This window comes from Dromaius novaehollandiae, chromosome 2, assembly GCF_036370855.1.
Source record: "Dromaius novaehollandiae isolate bDroNov1 chromosome 2, bDroNov1.hap1, whole genome shotgun sequence".
Taxonomy (NCBI): Eukaryota; Metazoa; Chordata; class Aves; order Casuariiformes; family Dromaiidae; genus Dromaius; species Dromaius novaehollandiae.
This window is the reverse complement of record NC_088099.1, coordinates 126129759-126152568: the sequence shown is the minus strand read 5'-3', so window position 1 is coordinate 126152568 and position 22810 is coordinate 126129759. Positions and strand designations below refer to the sequence as shown.

At 33.3% G+C, this 22810-nt stretch overlaps 1 long non-coding RNA gene across 1 annotated transcript in view; it reads left to right on the top strand.

Annotated features, from left to right (window-relative positions):
• The window catches only part of LOC112988714 (uncharacterized), a 30268-nt gene extending 7975 nt beyond the window's left edge, over positions 1 to 22293 (top strand). Inside the window, exons 2-3 of the long non-coding RNA XR_003260604.2 lie at positions 14134 to 14300; positions 20539 to 22293. This is a non-coding gene — a long non-coding RNA (uncharacterized LOC112988714). The remainder of the gene's footprint in view (positions 1 to 14133; positions 14301 to 20538) is intronic.
• The last annotated feature ends 517 nt before the right edge of the window (positions 22294 to 22810 follow it).

The window sequence follows — 22810 nt, the reverse complement described above, 5'->3', positions numbered from 1 at the left end:
CTGTACATGATTAGTGCATACTTCTGTGAACTTTTAACACTTCAAATGGACTAGAATGTCTAATTTTGATCATATCCATATTGTTCATTGTGATAAGATTAGGCCCTGAGTCATTAAAAAAGTTTGGCTTATTTCCATTACATTCAAGCATGTTTTCAGTAGAAAAATATAGAATGCAGTTTTCCATATTGTGCATATATAACACATGTTTGAGATTAATCAAATCATAGTCACCTCTAATTAACTGCAGGGAGCAAACCCAACATGGCACAGAGCCAAATGACAAAGAAGTGAAGCATATATTTAAAAGATGCAGCACATGAAGAAAAGAAAATAAGTTATGACTGCCTTAAGAATACTGACAAAGTTTTTAAGCCTGTGGTTCTGTGGGTGTGATTCATACAAACTGTCAAGTAGCCTAGGTTTTGTTTTGTTTTTTTTTTTAACTTCTAAAATTTTCCACAGTCAAACTGTTGTATAGCTAAAGGTATTTTTTTCTTAAGTTAATCTTTTCTCTTCACTCTTCTTGATTACTAAATCAAAAAAAAAAGACCTTTGCCATTTCAGATCAGCAGTCTTTGTTTTACTTTATGTCAGTGTCTTATTTGTACATCAACCTGCTATGATTTACCTGAGTCCTTGCTATAGCAGTTTGAGAAAGGTAGTGATCAAGGACTCAGTCAAGGATGTATAGTGATGTAGGTTGTTGTCAGTAGGACTCTTTCCTCCTGTGTTGTTGAAGTAGGAAGTTGTATAGTTTGTATAAGAAAAAAATGGTTGCCTGAGGAAGACAGTTAAATACTGAGCTGGACAGCTAGGTATTTTCTTGGTGTCTCCCATAGAAGTCAGGCAAATTACCTCATCTAAACTTTTTTTGAATACTCAGTCTTAGTTTCTGTCATCTGATTTGAAGCAGTCTGAGCTTTCCCAGATAAAACTGAAGACAGTGATAATTTGCTTTGAACACTTGAAGATCTTTAAGTAAAGGCCTTAAGAAATATTAACACAAGATGTGAGAAAACAGGGTTCAGTTCTGCTACTTGTCTGTCAGGGGATTTGAGCCAATGTCATCCCTGCTTCAGGGGAGGACAACAGTCCCTGAGCAAATACGAGTTTTTCTGTCTCTCTTTGATTTGATAAATGTTAAAATTGGCCATCCAAAGTGGAATACTCTTTGAAAAAAGACTGAGAAAGCAATCCATCTTATAATAATATGGAACAATTTAGATTTAAATTATTTCAAAATGAAAGAGAAATTAAGCCAGGTACTCATGTATCCCAAGTGAGTGTAGTGATGACTGGGAAGAATGAGATTTCCCATTGTGCTTTTGCTTTATGTGAGCCTCCTTATTCGCTTTCTGTTACTCCATGCCCTCAAATCTCTGTTTGCTTCAATGCTCTACCTGTAAAATGTTAATAAAACTATCTTCTCATCTTACAGGATGCTGAAATTTATGAAACACTAGGATACAATAGTGCTGACAGTCAATGGCTATATCTGTACTTTCTTTTTATTTGTGTCAGAGCCCTGTTTCTGAATTCAGATTGTATGAACTGGCTCATATTGACATTGTCTGTAGGATGCAGACTTGGATGTAAATTCTCCTTGTGTTCCGTGTTTTGCCACTGAATGGACTAGAAGTTTGCTCCAAGTTGTTGTTTTGGAGCAAACTAATGTGTGCAGTGTGAATGATCAGGGGATTTAAAATAAATTATGTGTGAATTAATTTGAAGGTTTGGAAACTCTCACAGAGAAGCTTATGAGATAATGAATAATTTTGTATTCAGATCAACACTTGAATATTGTACTATGAACATGCAGACAAGAATGAGGATAATATCGATGATGATAAACCAAAGTACTGGTTTATTTTCTCCTTAAGTGAGCCCAGCCATCAATAAGTTGCACGTTTTAAGGAAGTGGTAATAACAAGTGGTAATGAATAGCTACTAACCAAGCAAATATGAATACATATATGGGGCAGAAATTAAGATTGCCTGGCATCTTTAATTCTGATGTATTATGACTTCTGAATGTTTGACTTTGCAATAATAATAGTTTTAAAGTAATTTTATGTAATTTCCTTACTTCCCTCCCCCCAAAAAAGGAAACAAAAACCGGAGACATTGCATCACGAAAATCCCACTACTAGAATCATATTAAAACACCCAGATCATTGCCAGGACTGAAATAGGTACAAAGACTTCTCCTGCAAAGACACTGTAACTGATAATTTTAGGCTGTTATTCTATTGTTCCTCTGAACCAGTCACTGCTATGGCAGTTTACTATACTGCCTCCACCCCATCTCTTAGTCTCAATTGTTTTACACAGGTATTTGCAGTGATCTCCTGTCTCTGGAGACTCAGCTCCCCAAGATTAGCATCTTGCACTCTTTGTATATTAAAAAACAAAATGTTTTCTTTCCTATGTTATTTGAACATTGACAATAGAACACAGAGAACACAGAAGATAGTCTGGTGCCAAGCACCACAGCATCAATATTATCGAAAATTATGCTTTGCCAGTTTATATCATAGTCTATGCACCTTTTGCTGGGACTGCTCTGCAAGAAAACTAAGCACAATAGCTGGAACCAGGATATTAGACTTTAAGGTGAACAATCGCTCTTTCTGTCTCAGTATGCATGCACATAAACATGCTCACAAATATGTGCACGCACACACACACACACACACACACTTATTAATCTAATTCTTGGAAATGACCATGTCATTTTCATAGGAACTCTCCTAGACAATTGGTGCTCAAGCAAAAACTCAGCAAGACAAATTTTGATCCAAACAGATGAATTTTGGCAAAGCTCTAAGCAACTGAAATCTGTCTTATAATGGAAAACTTAATGGTAGGCAGCATAATGATGTACCATGACTGTACCATCTTGCCAATAGATGAAGATAGAGCAACTGAATTTCTTGATCATGTCATCTCACTGAAGCTGATGAGAATATATAATGGCTTTTTTGCTCACAGCACCAAGTGAAACTTTGAAAATAACAAGTAAAACCCGACTGAAAAAACTTAAACTTGACATAAATCCTAATGTTCCCTTGCATATAATTTTCAGAAGTGTTAGTGTTAGCATGTTAGTCCTTTAAGGATAAGAGTCAGCAAGATCTTGCAAAATGCAAGAGTGGGTTTTTTTTGTTGTTTTGTTTTTAAACTATGGAAAACATCTTGTTTAATTATTTGAAAATTGTACTCAGATTTATAAGAAAAGGACTTTAAATTGTTATCTATAATTATCATCAATAAAAGCTGTAACAGCCAGTACCTTCTTGCTAAAAACCAAGAAGTATTCAATTTGGTTTTTGGAGGTCAGTTGGTGATTTGTTTTTGTTTTGTTTTTTTTGTAAGAGTGGTTTTTCCTGAGAAGAGGCCATGGTTCTGTTTGATTTTAATTTTCAATCTGAAGTTAATTGATATTCAGTTCATTTGAGGTTGCCTTAAGCTACATATTTTAGTTGTCAGAACTCATAGTGGCAATACATTTTCTTCTGATGAGTCTGGTAACCCCAGTGATTACACTGGGACCCTTCAAGCATCTGCTTTAAGTCCTCTGAAAACTACTAGAAGTTATCATTTAATATTTTCAGAATTTCTGGGGATCTGTTTTTAACATGCTGTTTTGTAGAATATAGTTGGGTCGCTGCTTGGCTTCCTGATTCTTCCAGGTCAGGGAAATCTTGGTAGTCAGTTTGGAGTAGAAATTTTTATCATAGGACATGATAATAGTAAGTCCACCTTTCCATTATGCATTTCTCAGAAGACTTCAATGTTCTGTGGTAGACAGTATTGTTAACTACTGTTAACAGGTCTGCAGTTCCTATGAAGTATGAATAACATTTGAGTGGCTTCTTTGCAGCTACAAAGCAAAAGTTGATCAGTGGATCTTATAACCAAAGAATTTCTTAGGCAAGGACACTTCTTTATACCACTGTGTATCTATATTTGGAATACTTTTGGAAAAGATCATAAGATTCGCTATATTGCATCTGACTAAAGGTCTATTTAGGCAAATATCCTGACAGATAGACTTCTTAAAGAAAAAATATATATTTTTTTAATTTTAGCAGTTATTCTTCACTTCTGACTATGTTTGACCATGACTGCCGCAATGTTCATCCATCAGTTACAATTCTGAATGAGAATCCCTTTTACCTGTATTTCTCACCCTAATTCACTCTTGACACTTGGCTAACAACGTTGACTGTCCATGTATTGAGACACCCATATCACAATAAATTTTCTATTTTTTCATACTTGGTGAACAACACAGCAGTTCATAATCCTTCAGCTTTGCCTGTTGCCAGATTTAGATATGCTTAACAGAAGTTCTTTTAGTAGCAGTGGGTCACTGTGAAGTGATAAAGTCCATTTACTGCTCAAGGACTGACAAGGGAGACCACAATAGCCCACAGTCACTACCTCACCTATTCTCTTGCTTCAGGGAAAGCACTTTTAATATGGAAGCATTTTTTATGATGGCACCCTTCATGTCTCTGATATTTTTTGGTGAAAAAAGTGTGACTATTATTTTAATCAGAGCACTTCCAGCAGCTATAGAGGTATCTCACTGATCTGCCAGAGATCATTGGTTTTTTCCTCATTTTCCCCATATTGTTTCAGTGCTTCTAAAAGTTTGCATCTCCACTATGATCATTCAGAAGCTCCTTCCTGACATCTATATCTAGTCTTTTTTGCTATTCATGGAATACAAGTTTGAATGTGTTTGCTATTCAACCTTTCCATTTGTGACGTTTTTTGTTTGTGTGACTATTGTATCACTGCACAACGTAAACTATATTTGTCATAATAGCTAAACCTACATTCACCATATTTCATAAGGACAGATTTATAGGCAGACTACATCATTTGTTTAACAAAAGTGACATAGTATTTCCATATTACAGAGTGGTGTGTCACACAGGTACTGTGGTTGCCTAGGTTCTGCAAGAAGTGCAGTCACAGTATCTTAGACTAATTAATACAGCTTGTAGCCTAGAGAAATGATTATACCTTTTCTGGTACCAAAGCTAACTTTTTAACAGAACTACAGTTTGCCATGTAGATGTTGACTTTGTGATATTTGGAGACATACTGTTTCTTCCTAGAGAATTCCAAAGTATGTTTTAAACTATATTGTTATTCTTACGAGTTGAACAAGTTATCTACATCTTCAGAGGCTAGGAAATATTCCAAGACTCAGCCAAACCCTGAAGCATGCTTGTGAAGGGTTTCTCTTCCAGGTATGCTTAGGAACAGACATTTGGAATGCTTTCAGACACAATGATCCATACTCCATTATGGCAGCTTCTAAAATAAATGCCTAATTTGACAAAATTTTCCTGCACCTCTAGAGAGTCTTTGGCAGTTGCCACTGAGTAATGAAGAATATGAAATGATTGTTTTCTTTACCACAACTTTTTAAAGAAGCTTTTGCCCATATAGATCCAATGACTATTCTTTCATTCCCATATACCTGATGTGTGGGACTCTAATGAGGAACTGATTACTCTGAGGAATGACATAAGTGGTTGTATAAAGATATACAGGTTCATAGTGAGATAATCCTGAGCTTGCACATCTCTAACAGCCAGATCTACATGACTAGAAGCATGTCAGGGAACTCACATTAGGTATACAATAGGTAACCGTGTCTTCTGGCATGTTTGTTTAATAGCTATTAAGTATTTGCAGAGAAGTAACTTTCCATAGCTTTCTTTTCTTTTGTTTTCTGATTGCATTTTCAGATGCTGAATTAAAACAATATATTCTAAGACAGAAAACACCTCAGTAAAACTATCATAAAACACAGTTATCCAATTTTACAGAGTAATTAAAAATATTCACTCATATACCTAATATTTGTTGTCTATTACCAGCAGTTTATTCTGCCACTGTAAGAAAAGAAAATGCAGTCACTGTCTGGTCTGTAAGACATTTCTTTATTATTAAAATAGTCTAATGAGGAGGACATAACTCTTCCAGAAGAAGAATTGAGATATTTTATCTGATTACACTGCACCTCCTTCTTTGGACAGAACACGAAATTGATGCTGAACTCCACATTTAGGAACTGGTAGGCCTTTAAACTTGTGGAAGAAGCAGTTTTGGAGATTATTTTGAAGGGGTCTTTGCCAGAAAAGCAAAGCCAATGGGAAATGTGAGATGAGCACACCATCTGTCAGAAAAATTACTGAACCAAGGTCAGCTGTGTTCATCTACAATCCTGCAGAATACAGTCCAAAGCTGGAAGGCCTATGGCATGTCTGCTGCCTATGTATTTAACTACCAAAACAGCACTTTGTTACAGAAGCTAACCAGAGTAACCTGGAAGTGACTCTGGTTGAAGTTTTGTTTAAAAAGTCTGAAAAGAAACTCTCTAGAACTATAGGGATCATAAGTCTGAATTGAATTCCTTATCCTTTAGCTTCTTCTTCAGATCCTTAATGCCGCCCATACTGTCCAAAAAAGAATATGTTTTTCTACAACAAGCCATGCTGAATATTATGGCCATCCAGACTTGCTTATCTGTCTTGCTTGCTTGGCCTGCAAGACTGTTTTAGGTGGAGAAGCAGCTTTTGTTAATGAAGAAGTAGATGATTTAATGCCTTGTTCTCATCCTATACAAAGTCAATACAACTTGGGGATAAAAAAAAAGTTTTCTAAGTCTGTGAACTTCAGATGCTATGAGACCAGCACATTTCTGTGGAAAGTTAAAAAAGTAAAAAAGCAAGATTTTGTTTTATTTAGTCATGACTGTTTATGGGAATAACAACGGTTGTTTGTAATACCAATCAACTGATGGTAGACGTCAACACTCATAATTATAAAATACACCCTCCAGATCACATAACACATAAATGGGCAGTATACAAACAGATGGAAAAATCTTTTTCTTATTACTGCTGGAAAAGGGATTGGCATCATCCCTTTTCAAATTTGTACCAGATAGTATGTTGAAATCACAAATTTATAACTAGAAAAGTGAATTTTTTAAAGTTACTAATTGTCATTCTACTCAGACTTTCTTTCAGAAAACTCTTCAAGAATGTGACAAATTAGTCTTTAAAACCCTCAATGCTGTAAATTTCTCTGTCTGCCTACTATGTAATGCTAATAGTTTTTAACTTTCAGTAATGTTCAAAAAAACCCAAAACACTGCTACAAAAATTCCAAGAGAAAAATACTTGCATGAAGTATTATTTTTAGTTGAGGAAACAATAAGCTATCAGAGTTTTGCAATTACATTCTTGAAATTATTGTTTGCATTTGCATCTTTTCTTCTGTCTGTAAAAAGAAAATTCTAATGCTTCAAGACTTTATATGATGTTTTTTTCCTGGACTTTGTGTTTACCTTCAGTGTGGACTGAGACATATAGTTGCAGTATTTAATTCCTGATGATACTTCTGGGGAAAAATGCCACAAATTTTAAAGAATGTGTGAATAATAATTTTGGTGATAGCAACATCTAACTCTTATCTAGCACTTTATATTCAGAGAGTTCACATTTCACAAAAAATATCTAATTTAATTTGATTTTACAGATTACTATGATTTTATATGTTTGTGTTTTTATATATGAGTATATATACATATTTTATGCACATAATTTTTTTATAGATAGAGATTTCAAAGCACAGGGTATTGAAGTGTCTTGTCTTACGTTTCAACAAAAATATGAAAATTAATATTCATCTTACATAACTTTAGGTATCTACAGTATAGATGGAAATATTTGAGGTAGATATCTAAGCTCCGATTATAGTCATTGGAGACTTGATCAGTTTCATGTCTGGAATTTAGGGCTGAATAAATATTTGGTTGATCAAATGTTAGAGTCTATTTTCAGATGAGCTGAACATCTCTCCAGATTCCAATGACCGTATGACCAGAACTCCAATGAACATAATGGAAGTGGAAGCCTGCAGTCACACATAATCATCTAAACACAGACAACCAAATTTAAGTGAGAATAATTCAATCTGATGAGTTAGTTATTACAACAATTCATACATAATTATTTTATTTATCTATTTTTATTATTCATGAGTGTACTAGATATTTCACGGGCATAAAAAGAAGACTGGTCCTTGCTCTGAACAATGTTCAACATACATAAAGATGAGGTGTAAAAAGGGAATGAGTTACAGGAGAGAGAAAGAAAAAATAAATAAAAAAAAAACCACAACAAACCAACTACTCATACATAGGGAAAACTATGTATTTTTTATTTATTTTTTCTGTTATTCATACTTCAGGTGCTTTGTTCTTTTATCTGATAGAAAAAAAAAAGACAGAGAGAATGTGAGTAGAGGAGAAAGTGGGAAAACCATGAGAATTAGCAGAATGACTGAAGAGAAGGAAACGTGATAGAAATTGAAGGCTAAGGAGATATAAAAGAGGAAAATGGTACTTAAAAATATTAAATGAGAATCACACTGGCTTGAGGGAATAAAGTCTGTCAAAAATACGTTTGGAGAATCTGAAAGATGGTGGGAGAGAGCAGTTGATTAATCAACATATAGATGAGGTAAGTCCACAGACTGTGTCTTAAAGATGTTTGATGATACCCAGACAATGCTACAGCGCTCTCTGCTGTGAAAGCCAGAGCCAGTACATGCTTCAGAGTCTGGACTGTAAAGGACATCTCAGAGCCTTCTCTTTTTCCTTTCCCTTATGGCAGCTTCTGGATCACTGATATTCCCAAGTGCTTTGTGGAGATAAAGTGGAGACAATGTGAAAAAAATTCATTGGAAGTCTTGAGTTGCCTCTTATTCTGCCACTTCTTATGCAAGGAAAGGCACCATTGCTAGTTTAAAGCATAAGTCTCTGACATTTCCCTGTCTGTGAGGATCTAGAGATTCAGCCTAACACTCTTTCCCACTCTACTCTAATCAGAAGGGGAACAATGGTGACAGGATTGTTTGCTGTATTATTTCGCTACAGCAATGTGTTAATTTTGGAACTTGACTGAGCCTTACACAGAATATAAAATGTTTATGCAACTGAAATTTGTTATCACTTGTGGGCCATATAGTAGCAAAGTGTTTCTGTATCATATCTTTGAACCTTCAGTAAAAAAATGAGATACCAGTTGAAGAAGACAAATTGAAGTTCTATTTTGTCAAGGATTCATTGCACGAAAGTCCTCTGGCTTTATTAATGAAGAAAAACTGCACAAGATTTGGATGCATGTTATTTTTCACTTAGTTTTTGCACTTCCAGTACTTTTAACATATAACATTATTAGGGTAAAAAGAAATTTATAATAAATTCATAGTTAATTTCTTTAATAAGTATGAAAGTTTGGGTTTTTTTATAAATAAGATGATTTAAGGGTATAGAAGGATTTTATGTAAAAATAAGTATGCAATGAAAAACAAGCAATTGGATACAATGGTTATTCATGATAAAGATAGGATTATGAATATATCATAACACAGATTGCTTTGTGAATGTTGATTCTCCACCAATAAAGACAAATTGCTACTGAGAACAACTGGTTCCATTAAGCTTCTTAACTAATTATTTCCCATTTTCTGAATCAAAGTATCCTAGAAAAGTACACTGAAGGCTTCATCTTTCTGAAGACTCTCTTTATTAGCTTTACGTATGTAGAGTTCATTAGAAAGAATTCTACATTGAAATATGGTAACTTTTTTGCCTACTTTTTAAATTTTTTTTTAATGTCATCATGCAAATCTTCAACTACCAGATATAAAACTGCTTAATTCTGCAGATATTAATGGATTCATATATCATAAAGCCAGAAGAAACACTGTAATCTAGTCTGCTATGTGGCACAATGCAGGCAACAGGGCTTCACTGAAATAAGTAATACTTCAGTAATTGTGATTGAAATAGAGCATGTTGAAATAGAGCATATATTTTTAATCCATCTTGACTTTTGATATCTAGTGTTAGAACATTAATGGCAGTCTTGTCAGGTTGTCCCAATACTTGATAAATCTAGCTTTTAAAATTATGCACCATGTTGGTTCTGTATTGTTTTTTTTTTCTCACTCAAATTGTTATTTGAAGTCAAATACACAACAAAAATATATTATATTAATATTATCATCTTTATCAATAACCTTTAAAATATCATAAAACAAAGATGGCAGACAGTTCAACAAGATGTGTTTGCCGTAAATCCGCTGTAATTTGCATTGACTATATTAATATACTTTTGTTCTCTGTGAATAGAATTAATGCAAATTACCATGGATTTATTTTATCAGCTGTTCTGATAGTTTCACTGGAGTAGTATAACTGCCCTACCCAAATTGTTTGAATCACCATATTAACCCCTAGAAAGCATTAGAAGAGTCTTAATTTCTACTCTCTTAGAACTCATCAAGTTTTCCAAGACCAAACACTGTAGTAATGGTCTCGAAAATTTTTCAAGTAACACTTCAGAACTCTTAGGTACCTAGGGCTGTCAGTTAAAATATATCTATATGTCTATATTTGCAATAACTTTTGTCCTAAGCAAAGATAATGTGTACTCTCCTGTTTTATTTTTCTGTAAATTTCTTTCTCTCTTGTGTTTTTAGGCGATCTAATATAACATTATTAAATGAATTACAGATAACATCATACATTTACATTTAAATTCTTTCTCCCAACTGAATTGGTTCCCATTCTTTCAATTTGGGGAATTTTCCTCTTTTAACACACTTTTTGTGTATGTGTGCACATTTGCAAATTAGTATGTACATGTACATCAATGACCATGGGTATGTATGTATGTATGCAGGTATTATGCAAAAAAATATTTGTTCACACCTAAAAATATGAGTTGGTCAGGATTATTTTTATATGAAGAAAAATTAACTTTTAGTTTTGAAATTAATTCATACTTATGTGTTTTAAATTGATGTCCAAAATAGAATTCCCAAGGATTTTTTGAATTAAACACTTTTTATTAGTAATATTTATCTATGGAGATGCTATTTATAATTTTTTAAATTTCAGGGATACTTTGATAAGAGTATCATAATAGCTCCAATACACCAGTTTTGTTTGAAGTCTTTGACGAAAACTCAGTTTTTCCCTTCTGAGTCTAGTCTTCAAAATCCATTTTTTTGAAAGTCTCTGAAAAGTTAATTTTAGATGTTTAGAAGTCTGGTAACCTGAAATAACTTAACTGACATTGGTTCAGATTTTGTTCATCATATTTATTGAAAACATTGTTGCATAAGTGCTTTAGAAATCTACAGCATTATGTTATCAAATGATTCTGATTAGGTAAGATTACTTAAATGGCTAGTTATAGTTCTGATAACAGTGATTAACTGGCATAGTGATTGTCAGAACAGGATTTCATAGCATTCATATTTCATCCCAACTTGTATGTATTTTTCTATTAGTAGTGCTATTAATAAACCTCCTTGTGTATATGTTACCCAAAGAAACCTTAATACATAACTTAGATATTAAACAGTTCTGATTAGATTTGTCCAAAAAAACCATTATGTATCAGATGGTCCTTTTGCTTTTGTTTCCCATGAAAAAATAGCTGCTAATTTGAAGTTGAAAAATTGCTTTTCTTCTTTAAGAGTACATAAATGAAATTTCCTTTCATTTCTCTTATTTCTTTTCGTGATTTTACAAGTGACCAATTTCAGCATTTTATTGCAAAATATGCAGAGACAGATGCTTAGAAGATATGTTGGATGGCATACTCCATTTACTTGTGTCATACATTAAATTCTACAAGAACATATTTGCCTAGGCCTCTGCTGGTTTAAGTAAAACTTTAGCTGACAATTATAGTAATCATTGTATAAACATTGTTTAACTGTTCCAAAGTTAAACCTCTCTTCATTTTGACTTCTTAATTTCTGCATTTTTGAATATTGTATAGTGGTCGTTGTTAGCAATCAATATAGTAAAAAACAGCAGTAAGTAAGTCATAAAGGTCAAATAAAGAGCTGAATTTCCCAGAATGGAAAACAAAAACAAAAAAAAAAAAACAAACGAAACATAAACTGGCTGTTGGTTAATAATTCCTTTTAATATGCAATACAAAAATACCTAAGAAAACAAGTTTCAGTTGTTTCTCTGTTGTTGGTTACTGTTACTGTTGTTGCATTGATATCTATTATATTGTAATCCTTTTGTTGTTACAGGGACATCTGCTTTAAACATATTCTACTACTATAGCTATTGTATACCTCACTTTTTCAAGTATAGCTTTATCTTTTAAAAGGAAAATACAGTATACTTCAGTTTCACCAGTAAGCTGACTGTTGGTTCAAATACATTCAAATAAGCGCAATTAATTAATTTCTATATGAAGTGGAACTAAAGCTACATTGTCCGCATTTTCTTCATTGAGTCCTTAATACTGTTAGAAAACAGGGAGTAATAAGGCCACCCATGAGAGAGCGCAAAAAAGAAAAATACATGAGTTTCAAAAAGCGAGTCCGAAGAGTATGAGAGTCATGTCTATGAAGCCTTCTTCTTTTATTTCTCTTTATTATTCTTTAATCAGGAGTATTGCTTGTGAGTCATGTGAGATCATTCTCTAAAATGCATGCCATTGAATAATTTATCCCTAATTTGGTATCATCTCAAGAGACATTCAAGGCACCCAGATGATATATACTACTTAGCAGCAACCTGAATGAAGGGTTTGAGAATTTGTGTCTGTGTTGCTAATCTACCAGTTCCCTTCATACAACATTTTAATTTCCACACTTAAAAATACTTTATATATTTTCATTAAAAACTTTATTTTTTATTTTTTCCTCAGGAATTTTTTTCTTTTCCAGATTAATTTAAAGAAATCTGTGGAGAGGAACACGCAAATTCCTTGCTTCAAAATAAAATTTCTAAAAATATAGCCATTATGTAATTTTACAGATACCCGACATACTATCTACTTTATCCTCTATATAAGAACTTAGGTTCAAATAAATTGGGATGTAGAATAACTGATGTATTTTATGATACATCACTTCATAATGTTTGTCTACTAGGTCAAATATAGCTAAAGATATCTCAGGCTCTCTAAATTGTCTTTGCATCACCCAAGGTAACCATGCAATCCAGTAATGCTATCTTAGAGACAATGTTATGATAAAGATTCTGGTCTGCTCATACGCAGGAAGTCATGTTAGGGCTAGAGAAACTGTTCTGAAAAGAATAGTACCTTACATCTTATATTGGGGTACACCATACAGGTCTGTAGGTTCTTCCCTTTATTTGGGTTTGTTCATTGTTTCAATGTCTTTTCTGTACCACTTTACTAATACTTTTAGTAGAGATCACACTCTGTTGAGGTTACAGCTGCTGGAGCAGTTTCACAACCTTTGCAAAAATCAAAGAATTGAAACATATATTTTCTATTTCATTTTTCATCAGCTATATTAAATATGCATATATAAGACAGCCAGTTTCTGTTTAATAGCTGTGAAAAAGTCCTAAACGTTCAAATGTAAAATCCATATATCCGATTTTTCATTTTCTTCCTTTGAAGATATTTCCCAAAAAAAGATACAGTAAGTTTTGACAAAGTCTTTCCTTTTCTGTTGTTGTACTTTTGTGGGGAATATTCGGTCATGTTTGCAGATGGGGAAGAGTAGAGGATGAGAGAATATTCTACATCAAGGAAACACTGTGGTTTCATGCAGTGTTTGGTGATGGAGAAAGAAACTGAAGCTTGTCTAATTCAATGCATTCAGGTAGGATTAGGAAATAATCTTTAAAAAGAGAAATCAAAATAATGATATATATGTGTATATATATTATTAAGAAGTTGTAAAAGAAATATATGTATAATCAGTATTCATGTTTGATGTCCAAAATAAATGGAAATTTCTAAAATATGTTTCCATTAAGCATCAGAAAGGAAGGAAATATCACATAGTAATATTTAAACATCTTTAGGTATCCATAAGCCATTGTAAGATACTACATCAGAAATTACAGACTATGATCTCGTGTTTATTTTATTCTCAAGAGTCTGTTTTTTTGCTTCACTCATCTAGTAATGAGTAAAAGGACTTCCTACAAGAGGAGTAGATAATTGCCACTACAATTTGCTGCAAGTAATGTTTCTTTTCTTCTTCTTCTTTGTCAAAAACTATCGTCCAAAGGTTGAGTTTTATGAGAAAAGATTACCAAATCTGCAAAAGGTGCGGAGCCAGTCTAAAGACAGTATACATAGAACACCAAGAATCTTGAATCTTCAGAAAGGAATACTCAGGATTTAAAAGAGGACAATAGTTTACTGGATAGTAATCACAAAGGACATGTTGACAAGGTAATAATTTTTTTCATCACATAGTGTGTGTGATCTTTTCCGTAGTAACTGTTGCACATACTTATAAACTGAAATGTTTTAAGAAGCTTAAATAATTACTACTGACTACATCAGATATAACCTGTGTATTGCAATGTAAAGAATAATTAGAAAAAAATAAATAGGAGAATATATAAGGTATTACATTATTAAAATGTAGATATTTGAAGATAGGACACTAGAAGATGATTAGCTTTTTGATAAAATAGAAAAGTTCTTATTTCTTTAGTTGAAAATCCATTTTGATTGAATGTATGTCCAGAAATTCCAGTGTTCTAATATCACCTCTTTTTCCTTTTCTTCTCAATAGTTTCTGTGCTTTTTTTTCTCTCCATATTAATGTTCCTTTCTATATTTCTCTTTTAAAAGATCTTGTGAGTTTTTCTATTATTTGATTATTTAGTTTTAGATTTCAAGTTGTTTCAGCTTTCCCAGTAAAATCTCCCTCCCCTCATTCTGCTCAGTGTGTCAGACTGAAACTTTTCTGAGGAGTTCAGGCATGTCTGCTCTCATCACAGAGGGGAGAGGCGTTAAGAAGTTTAGGCTATTCATCACATTCTGAAGGTATTATGTAGCTGTTGGTTGTCCTTGTAGTCAGCCAAATTAAATGGCAGTAAGAAACTGGAGATAGAAATGGATCTTCATTTTAATAAACCACTGACCTACAAGGTTCAGCAGGCAAAAATCATATTTCAAAATCAATTCAAAATTTTAGAGTGGAAGAGTGGAAGACCATAAGATTTCTTCACTTACACAGATGGTTGTTTTTATAATTTCCTTAAACAGTTGGTCTCACCCCAGACAAGGTCATCTCATTGCTTCTGAACCAGTAGTAACAGAAGTTGTTTCATATTTTTTCAAGGAACTCATAGAACTGATTATAAACTACACCAATATCATATACCACATTATACCAATAGTTTAATTAAATATTTGTGGTGAAGGTTTGTCCTTTCTTCAGTACCTTTAATCAGTTTCATTTCTCCATTCCATTTCCTGTGCTATGGTTTTTCTTCAATACTTTCCTTAATTACAGTTTTCCTGATTTTCCTTACTTCTTCAGCAGGTCTGCTGTGGATGTGCACTGTACTGTGTATTTGAGACTGTATCTGAAAGCATGGCAGTGCTACAGTATAGTATATAGAGACCTGAGTTAAATTTAAACTAGATTACTCCATTTCCAAGAGCAGCCTAGACAGAGCATTTTCGGTTCAATAGCAGCTGTAAATCTTACCCCCCAAAATAAGGAAAAAATTAACTTGCATTGTGCTTTGTACTTCAACAGCCATCCTGTGACTAGAACCCAAACAACTTGATTTAAACCTTAACAAAGTATCCCTCAGTGCTACACTAGAGACATTCTTTTATCTGTAATGTTGATGAACCTAAAAATTAATGTTAGGAATTCTCTGGTTCTGTTTCAAGACAGTTTGGTTGTTATGCTGATGTCTCACATCTGTGCAAAGAAATTACTGTTTCACCACCTGCAACGTCTCTGTGAGTAAGGAGAGAGATATCTGTTTTTCTGTAGTAAGCAAAGATCTCTGAATTTCTGCACATTAAAATGGCTTTTGTTCTTTTCTTCTCAAGCTCAGCTCCTCGCTGTGCACATACAAATTTTATCCCCTCTTCTTTATATAATACTAGAATACTCAGCTACAGCCTTCTGTGACAATAAATCAGCGGGCTGCACACTGCATTCCCACAATAGAAATCAGTGCACTGGTGACCACATGGCACACACAGAATTTACAGAGGCCTTCCAAGGGCCACTATAACCCAGTTTCCACATAGCCTTTGGATTCTGATTTAAAGTGAGTGGAAATAGTTTGCTGCGAATGTTGACTCTTCCACTTTAAAGAAAAGTACTGTGTATTATGTTTTTTTGATATAATAATACAAAAGCTTGTTTTCTTTTTCTATTATTGGAGATCATCTTGTTTCCATCATTTTGCTTACATGACAGTTTATAGAACAAATTTTATTATGTTTAATTAGTTTCTTTCAGAGGAAGAAGGTGAGCTATTTTCTCTGGTTCAAGTTTTGATTTTTATATGTTCAAAAAAAGAAGGAACCATAAATAGAATAATTTACTTTATTCCTACTTACAAAATTGCAGACTCTTTTTTGAAATTTTATTTTCTTTCCCTGGGATTGAGGGAAAGAAAAATAAGTCATCAAAGAAAAATAAGTTTTAGTTAAAACTGTTAAATTTAATTACAGAATCCCTTCTGCAAATTTGGTTTAAATATCAAAATGACTACAACGGCATTCTAACATTCTTTTCTTGTGTTTTCTTGTTTTTAAAGAGTTTGCATCAGTCTGTATTTTTTAATTCCTTTTATTATTTTGCAACATATTTATTGCTATAATAGTAGTCTAAACAGTGATAAAATCAACTTGATTTATATGCTGTCTAATATCTGGTCTGTTCAAAAATGCCTAGATAGCTGGTTAGACTTATTTACTACTCATTACATCACAAAAATCCACCAGAAGACTTCTTCAACAGAACTACAGATCTTAAAGCTGGGATTTGAGAAAGAATACTTCTATTTTTCCACAAGGGAAAGTATAAATTGATATTGTATTGTAGTCTTAATCATCACTCTTTTAATCATTTCCCTGTATTGCTCAAAATACTTTTTAAAATTTATTTATTCTGAGATAGCTCTTCACTGAGCTGTGGGGCTTAGTGATAAGGGGCAGAATCACCATGGTTTTGTAGTATAGTAAAAGGGTGTGCTTGGTAGAATATAATGATTCCCTGATTTGCTGAAAAAGCTCAATTTTTGGCATACCTTACATGCTTTGGCATTAAAATACACAGTAGAACCCTTTCTGTCATTGCAAGACTGAGATTTTACACATGTGAATCCTTATGATTCTAGAAATGCATGGTTTTATGCTCTACGACATAGTGATCACTTATGTAATGGTCACACCATCAATTACTCAAATTGCTCTATAATCTTTCTAGAATCATAGAGGAGTGTGTTAAATTTAAATGAAATGGAAATATTTTTTTGAAAGATTACGTAACTTGAGACATACATAATGATATTACTTCAGATAGTGTAAAAATGTCCCAAAATTCATAGTGAAGGTTTACTGCAAACCCCTCTATGTACCCTTTTATTTCAACATGGAATGTCCAGCCACTCTGTACCATGTCCAGCAGGACCATGGTGTTGTTAAAGATGTATATTCTCCATACAGGAAATAATTACATGTTAAAAATATAAATTACAGAAAATAATTCGATGTATGTATATTTTCATGTAGTTATGATTCTATCTGCCAGTTAGAGATCTTAAACTCATTTAGACGGAAATAATTGATCAGGTTGTCCTATTACTCTGTTAAAATTTGTTAGTACACTTAACTGTCCCTCTAGTTTCTGGTTCTTTTCTGCTCTCCAGTACCCATGAGTTCAAAGCTTATTTCAGAAAGCTGATTAGAGCTGGCACCTCTTTCCTGGTGCAATATTATCTTTGGGTTTACTTTTGATCTAGATTTCTGATTTAAAGAAAACCTTTTTACAGAAATGCAATAGTTTGAAAGATGGAGAAAAGATACTATTTGTCTTTTTCCACATATTTGCAAGTATGAAATAAGACTTTAAATGGGCATGCAGTGAGAGTGAATATGTGTATATACATAAATACATGCATGTATTTTAGATATATATATACACATATACATGCACATATAAAATATATAAATGGATTGGCATTGAGGTCTGTTTACTAAGTACATTTTTTTGCAATGTGTCACCATCAGCATAGTCTAAAGCAAATTGTATGACAAATTAAAATGCATAGAAATTAGAACACCTTCTTTTCAATACGGAAGAAAATATATATTTACAAACCTCTCTTCTCTGCATGAAAAAATCCATGACCTGTACAGAACAATTGCTCACACTGAGGTTGTGATGCTTAGATCATCAGCTTTTATCCAACTAAAGAATATACCACCTCTTTTGGAAATAAAACATCCAATGGAAGATTCCTAAAGGGAAATCTAAAAATCAGAAGTAAGAAATTAACAAATTAAACAAGTCAAACAAGGCTCAAAAGGCCAGGCCACATTCTCCCTAACCATCAATAAAACTCTGAGTGCATGTGTGTATCTTAAAATATGTTTGTATATATATGCATTAACTATACTACCAGAAAACCGTTTCTATTCTGTTTGTTCTTTTGGGTTAATGAAATGGAAATTTGAGGGAGAGGTGAAACCCGTATGACACATCTGTCAAAATATTCATTGCAAACAAAACTCTTTATACTTTTTCTACAGCAGATGTTATTTTATGCACATGTTTTGATGTCAGCATGATTATCCCTTTGCCATTCCAAGTTTGTAAGTGCTCTTCTTGTTTAATTTGACAGCATTCATTCTCCTCCAACTTTTTGAACGTGTATTTCTTCAGAAAAGCTATCATTCTAATGTCAAGTATTATTTTCATATTAATAAGTAAATCATCAGTGACCTTTTCTAGATTGTCTATAATGTCCCTTATTTGACGTGATGAACACTATGCAATCTATCGATCTTCCTTTACCTCATTATAGTATTTAAGAACTCTATAATAATTAAAGCACAGCTCATGCTGTAAATGTCAGTTTTCTCTCACAGGATTATTCCTGGTGTATATATATATATATTTTTGTATTTTTCACTTTCTATCCCTCTCCAATATCTCCAAAGTGTTTTGGAATTTAGAAGATGTCTGTCATTAATGAGAGGAGTAAGAGAAAGAAATATTACAATTTTTAAATGCAATCTGACCAAATTCATAAGACCTCTCCTGTGTATGAATTGCTTAACTGAAATGCTAGTACAGAGAAAAAGCAAAAAAAAAAAAAAATCCCAGTGTTTTAGTTTGGAACATAATACCTAAAATTTTTCCCATGCTGAAAATTATAAAGCTGGACTGAGTAGGTATTTTTCAAAGTAAGGAGAATATCTGCCCAATTATATGTGTGGTAGATCATAATTAGAATTTTGAATTTAATCTATGAAGGGCATAGAATTGGTAATAAATGAATATAATACTATGATTAGAAAGAAAATGCAGGCAAACATATTTTTGAGCTCAGGCAAACACATTTTTGAGCTTTATTTGACAAAAAATGTCTCAGCATGGCTTAAAGCAGTATGAGAGAAGTTCTGAAATGGCACCTGCCTACTTATCCATTTGTAATATTGACAGAACATAGATTTGTAGTATGCAGAGTTGACAATTTCCAACCGGATGTTGAAGCACTGATCTACATGACAGGAATTGTGATCATTAGTTGCCATGCTTGAAAAGGATGTGGACAGATTCAGTGTGGTTAGGTGCAATCAGTCCTGAAATTAATGCATAAATGGAAGAGACACTTTTTCATTATTGCCTACTTTGGGGGAAAGAGTGGGTGCAGTACTGTCAGAATTCAGACTGATAGATATTGATACAAATCATTTTTATATGATCTGTCTATTTATTAGAATTGCTTTTCTGCTCTCTGTATGGAAGTCCATGATACATTTCATTTTGAACTTCCCAATGTTCAGATTGCTGTTCTCATTGCAAGAAATAATGAAATGGATTCATTACTTTATTCTTAAAATATTCTGATTTTTTTTTGTCTTTCTATGTCAATGTTTCTGGTTAAGTGTAAAGCTCCTCACTCCCCCTCCCCTCCAAGAGCTGTAACCCCTCAGCACAGGTGTTTAGTTCCTGTAGTTCAGTACATATTATGGTGTAGCACATCAGTAGGATCTTGGCTTAGTATTACTGAAAAAAATGTTGGTATGGTATAAGAAAACGGATGAGCTAAAGCTGTGCATGATAAAAAGGATTAAAAAAAAAAAAAAGAAAGACAACAGTGTAATTGTTGAGACAGCAGTCATTAGCAGCTCAAGGAATCAAGAGGAAAAATACAGACCTGAAAAGTCTAAAACCTCAAAAATCCCCTCAAAGAACAGGACAGTGGTGATTAATGCATTCCTAGGAGCAATGGAGGTTGATCCTTCCCCACCTAACAGATGACTACCAGGTCACAGAGATTCATTAGTTGTCTCATCAGGCATGGTGAGCAACTTAATGCTTAGTCTAGTAGTGTATTAGTTCTAGTCATTTGTTATGTATGTATTAGCCAATAAACAATTGCACCATATTTTTAACTTGTGTTTATCTCGCTTACAGAGCCTCTGTATGTGGTGAAAGCTATCCAAGGCAGAGAGACCGAGAGAGGCGGTGTTACAACAAGATTACTTCAGAACACCTGTTTGTTCAGTCTGAAGATCTTGATGCGGCTTACAAACATAGCCCAGATGTGAACGTGTGCTGTATGACTGTCTATCCCTACACCAGCAAGTTTACTTAAACAAGTAGTTTCCATCTCCTTCTCGACTTGGTATCTTTTTCTCTAGCAAACTTGTATGATGGTTTGAAAACCCAGCCAATGCCTTGTCTGCTCTGTGTCAGGGACAAAATGCAGTTCTCTTGTTACTGGAGACTGAGAAGGCAGATGTAAGATATAAATCCACCTCCTGAAGCTCTGAATGTTTTCATTTAGACTGGATGAAAAAAGCAATGGAAATAGCTTCCATTCACAAGAATATCTTTGGTCTTCAGCAGGCCATTTCTTCATCATCTTCATTCTTCCATTGCAGATAGGAGAAGTCTTGTGATCTTCCTTATCCTCGCTCTCTGGGAACACTAGAGCAAGGCAAGAGTAGTTGTCTGATCTCTAACAAACTGTTTCCTCTACAAGCCAAGAGATTACTTTAACTTTTCTCTTTCTGATTCACTTCTTTTTGCACTAGTACCAAGAACAGCACAAAACTGATTTTAACTACTGTAAAGAAATATTTGAATCACATTACTCATATAAATTATTTTTTTCCTCTTGATTTATGTAATATGTGTGTCTGAAGTGGATGATTTGTCTCATTGAGATCACTAGAAGGAAAAAAAAGCCCAAACAAAGTTAAAATTAAGCATTAATAATTCATACATTTTTAGAGATTTGTTTCGGTTAAATAAAATAGAAATGTAACCACATAAAAATCCATACGGTTTTAAGCTGATTAGATCAATAAAGTATGATCTCATGAAGGATTTTATTCTTCTCCTTTTCCATGCTATCTGACTTTGGAAAAGCCATTTCTTTACCTGTTTTGTCTTGAATACTGCAAACCTGTTAACTAGATTTATTGTAAAATAATTCAAAATGTTATATTAGTTCAAACTTACTTTATTAAGATATAACATTAAAGGTAATTGGAGAAATGATAAAAAATAAAAAATGAACCTAAACATTCTCTCCCTGCGGCTTAAGCTGGATGGGATATTGGAATCAACCTTCATAGTACAAAGTTTCCTTTTTTTTAAAAAAAAAACAATATATGCTGATTTAATTAGAAAATGTTTCTAGAACTTACAAATGAAGAGATGACTGTGGAAAAACTTATGCCATTATGTCCTCCGAAGTCTATAAAGACCTTGAAATAATAGTTCTGAGAAATATGAGCTACTTTATCCCTTTCGGGGCCTGATACCCCAATACTTAAAGACCACAGTATGTGTATGCAAACACTATTAACTTTCTGAGTTGTAACATGTAACATAAGATTACGTCAAGAAGGTTTTGATGGGGGATGGAAGAAAAGGCAAGACAAGGGCAATGAATACATCTGAAAACTAAAAAAGAACAGAAAAGAGAACCCCAGAAAGCACACGTGCTCATACTCTGAACTTCACCACCTATTGCCAGGGGCATTTTATTTTGTTGTCCCACTAGGAAGACTTTCTTCTGTAGGCAGAACTTGGGAGAACTTCAATGTAAAGCTAACAAGGCACATCTAACTATGTCATCTTGATAAGACTCTTGTATCGGTGCTTCTTAAAAATCTATACATAGACTGGAATTAAAGATTAAAGTCTGTATTCATTACAGTTAACTTCATGATGGTCTTTATTTGCAAAATCTGGAGGAAGACTGGCTGCAGAGAAAGAGTTAGTATGTAGTTAAATACAAACTATTCATGTTCTTCTTCTGATTAAAGCAAAATATAATCAGATAATTTGAATATGAAGTGACATATCTACACAATTATATAGATTTTTACGACTGAAAATAGAAACTGTGCTTTTTGAAAATTCTCTTGCAATGGAATGCAATGCAATACATATATTCTTGTTCTGATACTAAAAAAAAAAAAAAGAAAAAGAAATTCAATATGTGTAAGTCCCACGTTCTTCCAGTTGTATCAATAGGGAGGAATGTGAAGAATGAACTGGGAAAGCTACTTCCTGGTTTTAAAAAATGCCATCCAATTTTGAATTAAAACTGTCCTAGAATTGTAACCACTGTAGAATTGAAGTCACAACCAATTTTCACATAGTTAATGGAAGCTGCTTGTGAAATGAAGTTGTGGATACAAAAAAAAAGATTTTTGATGTAAGTTTAGTT